The 14,166-nt window shown below is 41.6% G+C and overlaps 1 protein-coding gene and 1 pseudogene across 1 annotated transcript in view; both read right to left on the reverse strand.

Moving 5' to 3' along the window:
- The window catches only part of SLC43A2 (solute carrier family 43 member 2), a 132,193-nt gene that overhangs the window by 106,350 nt on the left and 11,677 nt on the right, over positions 1 to 14,166 (reverse strand). The window lies entirely within an intron of this gene.
- Positions 12,121 to 12,913, reverse strand: LOC137547494 (2-oxoisovalerate dehydrogenase subunit beta, mitochondrial pseudogene; annotated as a pseudogene).

Below are 14,166 nucleotides of genomic sequence, written 5' to 3' on the forward strand. Positions count from 1 at the left end.
TGTTCCCAATCCCCTTCTGGCACCTCTGACACTGTGGTTGTCCTTGGCAGGTTTTGGTGCACCGTATCAATTGTTATGTATATAGTGCTTGGGGGGCCCCAATGTAAACCTTGCACCAGGGCCCATAACTCCTTAGCTACGCCACTGGTGCTATGGAAGCTGTTGGTGCTATATAAATAAAAAATAATAAGAAGTCTGACATTCAGCACTGCATTGATAGTCTATAGCACATGTGTCGAACTCCAGGCCTGGAGGGCCAAATCCATGCCAGTGTTTAGGATGGACTGAGAAAGAAAGGAATGTGTTCTACCTGATGGACCACACCTTTCCTGATTCAGACCTATCAATTCATTTGAGCTGTATCAAAAATGTGTGAGGATCTCGGCCCTCGTAGGACCGGTTTGACATACCTGGTCTATAGCAAGAGGAATATTAAACAACAGTGTATCACCAATGGCGATTAATGAAAATGAATGATGTTTGACAAAGCATGATCTAACTTGGTTTGCATGCCTTACCGCAGTCTGTTTCTACTGTTACTTATTTCCCATAACTGATAACAGCTGCCATTGTTTGTGTTTGTATGCCAGTTGCCATCTTGCTGATAATGCTAGCACTGTGCACAGAACAGGATGAAATCACAGCATTTGCATGGGAGCTGCCATCCTACTGGTGATGCTAGCTCTGTGCACAGAAAAAGGTGAATTCACAGCATCTTTTTTCCAGCAATCACCTCAGATCACCATCTGAAACAGTTAAACATAGAAGTGATTTCTTACCACTTTTTATCATTTTTCCCCCTTTGCATCTACTAGCTTAGTGTTAAGAGGAAGGGACCATAAACCCTAATTAGCATTAAACCTTCGTACAGGACTAATGTTGATCTAGACTGCTGTGTATTCAGCCTTTTGTTTTATCTTATTCGTTTAATTGCAAAGGTCCAATAAAATTAGAAATTTAATAATTACATATACATACAGTATAAGATTATTAACTTTAACCTAACGGATGAAAAACTTTGGTGCAATTATTTTTGGTACACTTTAACCCTTTAGCAGCCAATTTATTTAGAGGCTTGCAAGTGTCCCTGGCCAATTTAATTTAGCACATTTCTTTTTATTTCTTATTTGTTACATTTCCTTGCTACTAATTAGCAATGCTGTAATGTGTATTTATGGCCACTTGTCACTAGGGGGCAGTGTGAGACAATAACCGAGGACTTCTGCTTTCAGTTTCTATATCTTCTGATAGCAGAGAGACATCAAAGCATTCCAAGAATTTACAGCACAATGAGTTTTTGTCGACTGAGGTTAACAGCAGTGCTCTTATCTCAAACGAGATTCCTTTGAAGCTGCTAATGGGTTAATACAATTATTATTACACTCATTGTTGTCTGCTGTAATAAATCTTTATCATATGAGATTATTAACTATATCTGACAGATGATTATCTTTTCACAGTTAATTTTCTGTTTTAAGATTACTAAATGCCGGTACACAGTATGCTTGTTTCTGTACAGCTTTGATAGCATCCCGGATGTATTTTGTAAATGCTTGAATTTTTGGCACAGAACGTGGTAACTGTTAAACATAAAAAACTGTTCAACTGAAAAAAAGAGCCACAAGTCTAGAGGGAATTGTCCTCCCACTGCCAAACTACATAAAAGACACATAAAAGCACTTGCATCTGAAAAGGAAAGAATAGTTCCCAATACACTCTCACTGTAAAGCTGCTACAGACATTAGACTATAGACCATGCAGAGACAATTCAACGCCGGTCTCTTTAGTGTATTCTATACACTTATCCCTGGCTCAGTAGATCAGCATGTGCTGTAGTATGGAGAGGAGAGGGGGAAGAGAAGCAGGAGGCTCCCCACTGGGGAAGAATAAATTAGTATTTAGATTACAAGATTGGATTGCTATTCCCTTGAGCTGGATCTGCCGTACAGCAAAATACTGAATGCCTTTCTTGTCGCTGTACAATACGATAAAATATTGTTCGGAGAAATCCTAGATGCTTAGATAGAGAAAGAATAGGCAATTAACAAAACAAAAAATATTACACTAAAAGCATAGTTATAATGTAACAGTTCCCAGCATACACACAGCAAGAGCAAAAGTAGGAGGTACAGATGAATATATAGACAAGTCGCAAATGAAACTGTCATTTTCAATCAGTGGTACTAGTTTCTATTCTAATAATGGGCAATGATTCTAAGCATTTAAAGTGGAATTGTGATTTTAATTTAAATAAAAAGCAGATACTTACCTCGGGAGGGGGAAGCCTCTGGATCCTACTGAGCCATCCGCACTCTCCATTTCCAGCACTGGCAGCCCCCAAAAAGTAAATAATAACAATTACTTGCGCTGCTGCACGCAAGTGCAGTAGTGGCTTTCCTCTCGGACTCTGCCGGAAATAGCTAAACTTGATTGGGTCCGCTCTACTGTGCTGTACCGCTTTACAGCGCACATGAGGCATCTGTGCCTGAGCAGGAGAGCAGACCCAATCGGCTATTTCTGCCAAAGCCCGAGGAGAAACTGATACTGCGCCTGGGTAAAGCACTGACAAGCGGATCTTCGGGGGTCAAAGTGCTGTATCCCCTCTGCTGAGGAGGAGGGGGGGAAGCCTCTTTAGGATCCAGAGGCTTACCTCTCCCAAGGTAAGTACCCCTAGGGGGACTTTTTTTTCCCTTCAGGTACTCTTTAAAGGACACATCTGAGGAATATGAAAAAACAAGTGCTACCTAGCAGCTAATATGTCCCTCGCCGCAGCTCCGGTGTCCCGGTATCCAATCCGTTCCAGCTGCCCACCTCACTAGGTTGGCATCCTCTGCGCCTGCGCGAGTGCGTGGCCGGGCCGCTTGCGCTCCAGTGGCTGGGAGTGTTCTGCGCAGGCACAGTAGTTCTGCGCCTGCACAGAATGCTCCAGGCCACGTAAGCGTGAGTGGCCTGGCCGTGCGCTTAAACAGGTGCAGAAGATGCCAACCTGGCGGGGTCGGCATCTGCAACGGAAGGGATCCCGGAACACAAGAGTTGCGGTGATGGACATATCGGCTGTCAGGGCCTGGAGGAAGCCCCGGGTAAGTAGAACTCGTCTTTTTAATCTCCTCGGACATTCCCTAAAAAGTGTACCCAAGGCACCCCCCCCCCCCCCCTCTTGAAGAGACTTGCTTGAAGAGACTCTGTAACAAAATGTTGAGCCTTATTTCTTCTATCCTATAAGTTCCTATACCTTTTCTAATGTGATCTGGCTTACTGCAGCCTTTTCTAGTTGCACTGTCTCTGTAATAAATCTTATCTTCTTTCCTCTGTCGGGCTCAGGCTGGAATGTGTGGAATGTGCAGCACTGCTTGTGATAGGCAGAAGCTTTACACACCCCCTCCAAGCTCTCCTCTCAGCCTATCACACTCTGGTTAGCAGCCATGTCTTTTGTTTGTAAACACTGCCTAAAACTGGCAATTACAAGCCAGGTTTACAGCAGGGAGTGGCAGAAACAGCACAGAGGGGCCCAGGAGAACATAATGAATAGAATGGTATGCTTTTTGTTGTAAGAATTTTAGAGTACAGATTCTCTTTAAGAAGAGGGAAGCCTCTGGATCCTAAAGAGGCTTCCCACCTCCTCCTAGCCCCCATCACTGCCAGGCACAGACCTCCGGAACACATCCGACAAGATGTTGTCGTATTTGTTACGTGGCTTTGCTCCTTTTGTGGTTGAACTCACGCGTACTGGTGCGGATGCAGCATGGCCACGCTCGTGCATTAAGAGGAGCACAGTTGGGATTTACAGGGGGCCTTGGTCTCCTGGAGGGCATGGGAGGGTCCAGAGCCTTCCCGCTTCTTTGGTAAGTTTCTATTTTCTTGTGTGCCTTTTTTGCCTTGGGTTTACTTTAAGAGATTGGAGTAAAAGCTGCGATTCTTCCAGCCATTTTGATGATGTGCTTGATGGTCTTTTTGTTTACAAGTTGATGGGGTACAAGCATTCTTCTTAGGATGACTTTTGAATGCCGCAGAGCCTTATCAAAAACAGGAATCCAAAGGGCATGGCCATAGGATAGCTGTAAATTGTATTACGTAATCCCTCGAGCAACAATATGCCAAGATTCAGAAAAATGTTGAATGTGTATCTCTTGTACATAAGTGACTCATGCAATACAAATCCACCGACTGAACTACGAGAACCTGGAGACTGTAGGAGGCACAATGTACTCAATGTACTGTGAAGTGAAATCATGCTTATGCATCAGTGTACCTCGCTTGAAGCCTGCTGCTGCGGATTTACAGACGTCATTACAGACATGGCTTACTCCACAAGCTGCAAGGAACACATGACATTAACAGCTATCAAAAATACAATTCAGTAACCCAATGTGTCCTTCCAGCACTGGAATATATAATTTAGACAATCCACTGGTGCTGGAATGTACATAATGGCTTCTTAGGAGTTTATACAGTAGAGAACAAGGAAAATGCTAGATGAAGTTGAAAAATTGTAGTAGTATTTTGAGAAGTTTCAATATCAAGTATCAGATATTAGACACCCAGTTTCATTTTTCTTTACTTCTTTTTGGAATTCAAGACAAAAATTTAGCTATATCGTCATGGAAAATGTCCCATAGTCTTTCTTTTGACGCTGCTTTAAAAACTGGATGTATTTGAATTTGGGTTGTTGAAATTTGGGAGCCCAAATTCGCCCGTCACCACACTTCAGCACCCAGACAAGTGAAACGCAACGCGAATCGCTAATATGTAAGTTAGAACAGAGGCGCCAGTTCAAGTATAAAATATGTTAAAACCCATTTATAAAGAGAAGTATTGGTGGACTTACCTTCCTTCTTAATCAGTAGACACAATCCTGTTGATTTTTGTCAACAATTAGCTTTATTTGAGTACTCCACAGAGCAACTCGTTTTGCAGGTTCAATCCTGCTTAATCAGACAATTATTGGAGCAACTACAACATGTCTGGATGAAAGCCAAGCGCCTCTTTCATCCAGACTTGTTGTAGGCACCTCTGTTCCAACTTACAGTTCATAGTCTAGTCCACCTTTGGTGAAAGGGGTCTACAGAGTGCGACTTCTTAACCTGAGAGGGGACAGATCAAATTTCTGCACCTGCCTATACATTGATTGCCTGATTGGTAACCCATGTTTGTGAGTATAAATTATTCACTTAATGTGTCTTACTTCTAAATCCTAACATACTACACTATTGTGGGCTCAGGGTTTCTCATTTTTGTTTGCTTGAGAAGTGCAAATAAGTGAACTCCCCCCTGACTCGGTCCACTTGTCTGGGTGCAGAAGTGTGTTGATGGAGTTTTGTAAGTTCAATAACTCAAATCTGAACACCAATACTTATAATCGGTGAATTAATTCCAGCTCTCATAATGAAAGAGAAATATGTGTTACATTTACCAGTGCTCCCTTTTTTTAATTCACATAGTCCTCTGAAAGACAGTCAGTGAGCTGACTATGGACTCTGTACAGCACTGCTGAACATGTCAGCGCTATACAAATACACTTTAATATTCAGTGGTGACTACTAGACAATAGTCACTATCATTCACATCACATCCTGTTGTAGTCATCAGTGCATGAAAATATACAGATATACCCTTATTTCTTTTTTTTTTCTTCTTTGTGGTAAAACCTCAAATTTATTAAAGCAGTGAAGAGAAGTAATATAAACCCACGTTTACCTCACACCTCTAATGTGCAGGAATGGACGTTAGCAATGAGCACAGGCTCACATTACTGGCCGTCACTAAGCATGTCCTACCAGTATAATCTCCACGTATTGTGAAGCAGCTATTCTCCAATTTCCAAGAAACATATCACTATGTCAATGGGTGTTTCACTAACTGGCCCTAGTGCATGGATGAGCGTGATAAGACACTGCATTGTACTCGTGAAAAATCTGATTGTTTAGCAACACACAACAACAAACTGCCAAAACGTCTACTTTTATGGACATGGTCATGCTTGTTGATGATCAGTTAATCAATGCATTTGATTAGCAACACCCAGCTGCCACTTACTCTCTTAAAGGACAACTGAAGTAAGAAGAATATGGAGGCTGCCATATTTATTTCCTTTTAAATAATACCAGTTGCCCGGCAGCTCTGCTGATCTATTTGGCTGCAGTGGTGTCTGAATCACACCAGAAACAAGCATGCAACTAATCTTGTCAGATCTGACAATAGTGTCAAAAACACCTGATCTGCTGCATGCTTGTTCAGGGGCTATGGCTAAAAGTATTAGAGGCAGAGGATCAGCAGGATAGCCAGGCAACTGGTATTGCTTAAAAGGAAATAAATATGGCAGCCTCCATAACCCGCTCATTCCATTTTTCCTGTAATTCCTATGAAAGGGTAAACTTTTCTCTTCTTGGATTTTGACTTTGACACACACTATATGTACTACATTACACCCTTAGCAAGTCTTAAAATTAGGTAAATACAAATGAACAACACTGTCATTACACTATGTCGTTTATTTATTTCACACTGTATGCTGAAAAACTGATGTGTTTTAGCTGATCAGTTGTTCCATAGCAGTACATAGTGAAATGGCTTTCAGTTAAAACACATAGGGCCTGTTTCCACTACATGCAGATTGGATGCAGAATGGATGGAGAAAAACTGACTCCAATGAATGCCTATGGGCCTGTTTCCACTAAACGCGATTTTTCTGATGCAGATTTTTTTATAGGCATTCATTGGAGACAGTTTTTCTGCATCCATTCTGCATCCAATCTGCGTGTAGTGGAAACAGGCCCATAATGTGAGCTGAGCCACAGGGAAACATGGACATTACCTTCACCTGGGCAGCACATCAGTTACCTGTACCGTTACAACTGACAGCAACTGAATTAGTGTGAAAGGACCCAGGTTGCTTTTACACTAAATCAGTTGCTTTAAGTTATAAATGAAAGGAAAACTGATGTGCCAGGTTACAGGTAAGCTTCCCCAAGCTTTTTCACAATGCTGATCAGTTTTAAAAATGCATTGTTTTTTCAGTGTGAAAGAGGCCTAAGGGTGGGTTCACACTCTGCGTGTTGCGCTGTGTTGTTGCATGTGATCTCACTTTCCATACAACTGTAGAGGCGTGTTCGCATCCCTACCTTGTAACAGATCATGTTATTGGTGGCTGAAGCTCTCAAAATCTTTGAGTCCAACAGGAGAAAAGCGCTATACAAATGTTAACATAATTATTATACCAACAGTCTACAGAGCATTTCTGGATTATGTGGAAAAACTGCACCAGTTACATAGCAATTGTAGATACTATGAAAATAACGTGCATGTTTAGAAATGTTCACACTTACTTTAGTTTTAATGGTCAATGTTCTCTGATTAATTTCTGATGACTAAAATACACCTACCGGTATACGACTAGCAGAAAGTTGGCCATACATAATGCAATGCTATTGTTTAACAGAAAGATTTATTCAGTAGGGCAGAATCAATAGCAAATGCAAATGGTGTCTTCACTTATGGAAAACATTCTTTTGATCAATTGTTTTTCTCCATTAAACTGAATAGAACAGTTGGAAAGTTCTGATTGTTGGACAGAATGATCATTTTGCTTGTTGGAAAACACATGCAATCAATCACAATGTAACATTTGAGCGCTTTGATTGAATTGTTAAATTGACCATTATAAAGAGGAACTGAAGTGACAATAGCAATTAATAAAGTTGCTTATTTTTTTATAATATTCATTTATAGATTATTTAGTCAGTGTTCGCCCATTGTAAAATATTTTCTCTCTCTGATTTTCATTCTGAAATGTATCACAGGTGGTGACATCTTTAGTTCTGCTAGGTGATCTATGCGGAATGTTCATTCCTGAGAGTTCTATACACAGAGGGAGATACTGGTTGCTTGGCAGTTGGAAAAAGCTGTTATTTCCCACAATGCAACGAGGTGAGGTCCACAGAGAGCAAACTTTCAGGACCATGGTGATGACATCACACTGTGGGAGGGGTTTCACCACAATATCAGCCATACAGACCCACCTGATGATCTATTCGAGAAAAGGTAAAGATTTCTCATGGGAAAGTGGGTATCAGCTATTGAAGTTCAATCACTGTTTAAAGGTCCTCTTTAAAGAGACACTGAAGCGGAAAAAAAATTATGATATTATGATTTGTATGTGTAGCACAGCTAAGAAATAAAACATTAAGATCAGATACATCAGTGTAATTGTTCCAGTACAGGAAGAGTTAAGAAACTCCAGTTGTTATCTCTATGCAAAAAAGCCATTAATCTCTATGACTTTCAAAGTCATGGAGAGGGCTGTCTTCTGACTTTTATTATCTCAACTGTAAGTGAACAGTTTTCTTTTTATCTACCAGAGGAGAGGTCATTAGTTCACAGACTGCTCTGAAAGAATCATTTTGAATGCTGAGTGTTGTGTAATCTGCACATATTAGAGAATGATGCAATGTTAGAAAACACACTATATACCTGAAAATAAAAATATGAGAATATTTTCTTTGCTGCTAATCTTCTAGTAATTATTCATAGTACACAACCAATTCATTATATCATTTTTTTTTTTTCGCTTCAGTGTCTCTTTAAGGACTGTGTTATGGATCAAACAGCTATGAGCCTAAAGCTGCGTACCCACCTGCCGATTTTCCCAACGATCGGCGATTTTTAAATGACGTCGCGAGGTGGGTACAGGTGCACGATTGCGAACATCGCCTAGTGTTGCGCCAATGACGACGGACCGACACGGGGGATCAGATCTTTGAGATCCCTGACGACACTGCGCAAAGTACTACTATCGCAGAAGTCTCGCTCGTGCCGCCGTGTACATCACGTGACCTCGCGCTTTAGCCCACCGACAGGAAGAGGCATCGCTAGGGGACATCACTGGACCCATCGAACGGTGAGTACGCAGCTTAAAACAAAAAAAAAAACTTTTTGGTATCCTTACTCCCCCCCCCCCCTTCATTTACCCCATCCCCCCTGTTTCTATTCTCTTCATTGTCACAGTCAATAACATGGTAATGCCTATGTGATGCATTTTAGAATGTCTGCAATAGCAGATAGGACCATGAATGCACCCAGTACAAATGGCACAAGTCAGCAGGGAAGGCTTTTCAGTGGGTGTCCCCTGCTGCTACCAGCTGTAGTAGTGTCATGAAGCTCTGCAGAGGAGTCAGGGGACATCTTACTCTATCCTTGATAAAATGGACAAACTCGCTACAGCAGGAAGTGGAAACAATTTGTGAATAAAATGTTTCTTTTACTGACATATACCCAGTACCAGTATGTTTTTTTGTAATTATTTAGCAAATGATCAATAGAATGTCCTTGAATACCAGATACTGAATACAGTTGAAATTCTGTGATACTAAACATATTAATTTGTCATTAATTAAGGCCAGTTTTTTTGGAAAATGAAATATATATTCTGTATATATTCTGTAATGTTGTTACAGTGCAAGATATCCGTACTAAACGCAACACATTTCCTACTGAGGAAGCTCAAATAGAATACAAGCTTCACTTAATAAACAGAATTGCAAAGCTCAAAGACAGATTAAGCCTTACACTATCCCCTTGAGGCAAAAGAATATCCATCTGGCATCTCCTAAAGCAAATGAATCAGATAAAAGCCAGATAGCGTCTGATACAGTGAGTGGTAACAGTTTAGATACAGGGGTTGACTCACTTTGTTCAGGGAATACGTAGTGCCCAGTACAATAATTAGCATCAGGTGCAAACCCCACTGGAGTCTTATTTCCTTGTGTGTAAGTGGGTGAGAGATTACTATTAAATACTCGTATTCCAATCCAGCCCTAAAAGTTTACCGGCTCAGGTACCACTGAGCAGATGTAATCCAAAGTGTTGAATGTACTGTGCAGTTAGCATGGCATATGCTGCACCAAGGAAAACAGCTTTAATAATAATAATAATAATGATGATACAAAAAAACATCATAGGGACCTTTCCCATTTTATACCAACTCTTATGCCCAGACATAAGGGCTGGTAACAAGCAATTAGAGATCTGGAAAGTATGAAAGTCCCCCTCAGCTCTGTTTACCAGCGCCCAGTGACTTTCACCAATGCAGGTTGTCTTGCTATAAGAGAGGGCAAGTAACTCTGATAACAAAGCAATCAGAAAAGAAGCCCTGCTTTGTCACTTGAGTATAAGTGTGTAATGTTGGGCATACACGGGAGTTGTGCAGCCTTATCAATCGGGCCTGATGGCTCGATTGATAATATCCGACAGGTCCGATGACCTGCCAGAGAGATTTCCTGCTCGATCCCCGCCGGAGGACAATAGCGGGGAATCGAGCGGCTGATAAAGAGCGCCGGCGGGGACAAGCGGGGATCGATCAGTGCTCACGCGCGGACGAGCGGGGATCGATCCGGCGGCTGATCGGCCGCCGGATCGACCCGTGTATGCCCAGCATTAGACTCTTTAATCTTTGGCCTTAAATAGGGGGTATGGGTGGGGGCTAAAGGCTGTGGCCTAATTAAATACAAAACAATATCAACCTTTTCCACTTAAAAATGTTCAGTATAAAACCTTGTGATACAGACCATTATAAAAACGTAAAATAAGGGATATTAGTTTCCAGAAACACAATGGGCTTGATTCACAAAGCGGTGCTAACCTACTTAGCACGTCTAAAGTCTTTAGACGCACTAACCAGGGTGCTAAGTAGGTTAGCACCGGATTTCTCAATCAGATCACGCGCTAACTTTGCGCGCGTAAAGTTTTACGCGCGCAAAGTTTTACGCGCGCTCAGTCCCATAGGCTTTAATGGGCAATTCGCGCTGTGCGCCCTGCGCTCTGTGCAGTACACGCGTAAAATTTTACGCGCATAAAGTTTTGCGCGCGTAAAGTTTTATGCGCGAAAAGCTTGTTTAGACGTGCTAAGGGAGTTTTCACAGGCGTGCTAACAGTTAGCACCGCTTTGTGAATCAAGCCCTTTATGTTTGTTTAAAGATATTTAGTTTTTGTGGCAAAGTCTATTCAAGTCATAGAGACTGAAGAGGAGTTTTGTGGACCCACTTGGGGGATGACCTTCAATCAACTCCTTGCTTCCAAATGCAACTATTATTTTTAGTGAGGGGTTGAATATTTTTCAGCTCTTTCATGGGTCAGCCAACACCTAAAACCATGTTTTTTTTTTTAAAAAATAGCCCGAACCTTATATTTATGAAACTCTGTGCAGCAATGTGGGGCAAAGTGAATGTGGTTATCTATCAGTGTGTTGGGCCCTCTTAAGTCTTAAATATACAAACACAATGCTGGCCTCACCACTGGGGTGTTTAGGGATATTGATGGAATTGTATATTTTAATAAATATCAGTATATAAACACAAGAGACGTGATAGCTGTAGATATCAGATAATTTCTCACTGAGCATGGTTATTTACTGGTAATTAGTCACCACTGAAGAACACAACTATGTCTACATACCTCATTTCCCCAACATTAAAAAATAGTTTGATTTTTTTCCTGGTTAAAGGATTTTTAAACATAGTTACATAGTTATTTTGGTTGAAAAAAGACATACGTCCATCGAGTTCAACCAGTATAAAGTGCAACACCAGCCTGCTCCCTCACATATCCCTGTTGATCCAGAGGAAGGCGAAAAAACCCTTACAAGGCATGGTCCAATTAGCCCCTAAAGGGAAAAATTCCTTCCCGACTCCAGATGGCAATCAGATAAAATCCCTGGATCAACATCATTAGGCATTACCTAGTAATTGTAGCCATGGATGTCTTTCAACGCAAGGAAAGCATCTAAGCCCCCTTTAAATGCAGGTATAGAGTTTGCCATAACGACTTCCTGTGGCAATGCATTCCACATCTTAATCACTCTTACTGTGAAGAACCCTTTCCTAAATAAATGGCTAAAACGTTTTTCCTCCATGCGCAGATCATGTCCTCTAGTCCTTTGAGAAGGCCTAGGGACAAAAAGCTCATCCGCCAAGCTATTATATTGCCCTCTGATGTATTTATACATGTTAATTAGATCCCCTCTAAGGCGTCTTTTCTCTAGACTAAATAAACCCAGTTTATCTAACCTTTCTTGGTAAGTGAGACCTTCCATCCCACGTATCAATTTTGTTGCTCATCTCTGCACCTGCTCTAAAACTGCAATATCTTTTTTGTAATGTGGTGCCCAGAACTGAATTTACTAGGAATATAGAAAGGTTCAAAGATATGTGGTAATGGTGTGTCATATCCACAAACTCTGGCTATCGGGGCTTCAAGATTCAAGAAACACTCTTCTTGTACCGTGGAGATGATTTCTGATGCAAAGCCTCCCGTTACTGGAGATTCATGACTTACTAGTAGCCGACCAGTTTTTGTGACGGACTTGCAAACTGTTTCAATATCCCATGATAGTCCTCAAGTCTATCACTTCACAGGACAAGCCAAGTTTTTTTTGGGCCAAGGTAGCAACTTCACGAATAACATGAACCTGTGTACCCCAGGAGAGAAGAGTGACATCACTTCCTTCTTCTAATACTTCAGCTTGGGACAAAGGAATGTAGTATGGTTCCACAGGCACTTGTTCAACTGCTGCTCTACATAGTATCTTGGGTTCAAAGAAAATACATGGTTTTTTATCCTCAATGCAGGAAAGCAGCAAACCCTTTGCTTGGATTGGACTCCTAGGTATGACCACCTTAATGCCTGGCGAATGAACAAAAAATGCCTCAGGACTCTGAGAGTGATAAAGTGCACCGTGACCCACACAGCCCCATGGAGCTCTTATGGTCAGGCTTCCACAATTAAAAAGGTCACCAGACCTGTATCGATATTTTGCAGCTTCATTCACAATCTGATCAAATGCAGGATAGATGTATTTTGCAAACTGGATCTCAGCAATGGAGGTAGCAGGTATTACAGGTGCAAGGGAACAACTGAAGTCCATTTTCACACCCAATACATTGGCTTTAAATAGCACAACTGTCATTTCTATCAGTTATCACTACATTCCGTTTCAGGAAACAATGAGGAAGCTTGGAATTAGTTCTGGGTAGCTGTAATATTCTGAATAGAACTGTCAGGATGAGTGTGTGGGTTTGTCATACGTGTAATCCCATCCATGCAGCCTATACAGATGTCACTCAGAAGGATGCCTTTGTGACAACTGAATAATTAAATTCAAAGTTTCTATAGAGGATCGGGATGGGCCTTATCTTGGGGACCATTTTTGTTCACATTAGGAAGGAAACATCCGTCTTCAGGTAACTCTAACCTACTTGGGGAAACCTTCCTCAAGTTTATCCTAAAGACCTTATTTATTATTATTATTTATATAGCGCCAACATCTTCCACAGCGCTGTACAGAGTATACTGTCTTGTCACTAACTGTCCCTCAGAGGGGCTCACAATCTAATCCCTAGCGAGCAATTCTTTACTCCTACCCTTGTTTTCTAGGGAGCCATACATTCTGATACTGCATGGGAAGCGAACAAGAAGGTTAATACGGAAAATCTTTTTTTTTTAGTGAGTCTTACTATGTAGATGGACACCTTTAGGAAACATATATGGGAGGCTTAGGCAGGCTCTAGATAAAATGAGATCCTGGGCGATACCGTAGTTAACATGGGGCCCGATGACCAAATCAGGCAAAAACGGCACTGGAAATGTGGGCGCACAAGGCGCTAGCATACGCAGTAATGTGAATAACGGCTATAGTGGCACAGTTAGTAATTTGGGCAATGTCAAAGGCAGAGCCTATATTACGATAAAAACAGATAAAAACAGAATTCGTCCGCGAGCAATAGCTGGAAGCCAAATTACATGTTGCCCCTGAATGAATGCTGGCCTGGAGGTGGGGAATAGTAATTAATGCCAACGGGACTTTTGCAGGAGCAGGGTGAGCTGTTTTTCGGCTTCACCCTGCGCCCAAATTTCCCAGTGCCTCAATTACATGAAAACCCCCCTGCCCCCCCCCCCCCCCCCCTTTCCCCTCCAATATAGCAGTATTAGGTGCCGCCCCCGGATAGCAGCAGTAGGTGGCATTTTGGCATTTGCAGAATTAGGTTGCCTGGGTAATGCAAGCATTGGTAGACTAATGTGTGCCTCATGTAATGTGCAATGCAACTTTTCAACAGCGATGCGCTCCTATTTTACAGGATGTGCAACCCAACATGCCAGGTGTGCAAGTAACCACAATCT

The sequence above is a fragment of the Hyperolius riggenbachi genome, chromosome 2, assembly GCF_040937935.1.
Source record: "Hyperolius riggenbachi isolate aHypRig1 chromosome 2, aHypRig1.pri, whole genome shotgun sequence".
In the NCBI taxonomy this organism is placed as follows: Eukaryota; Metazoa; Chordata; class Amphibia; order Anura; family Hyperoliidae; genus Hyperolius; species Hyperolius riggenbachi.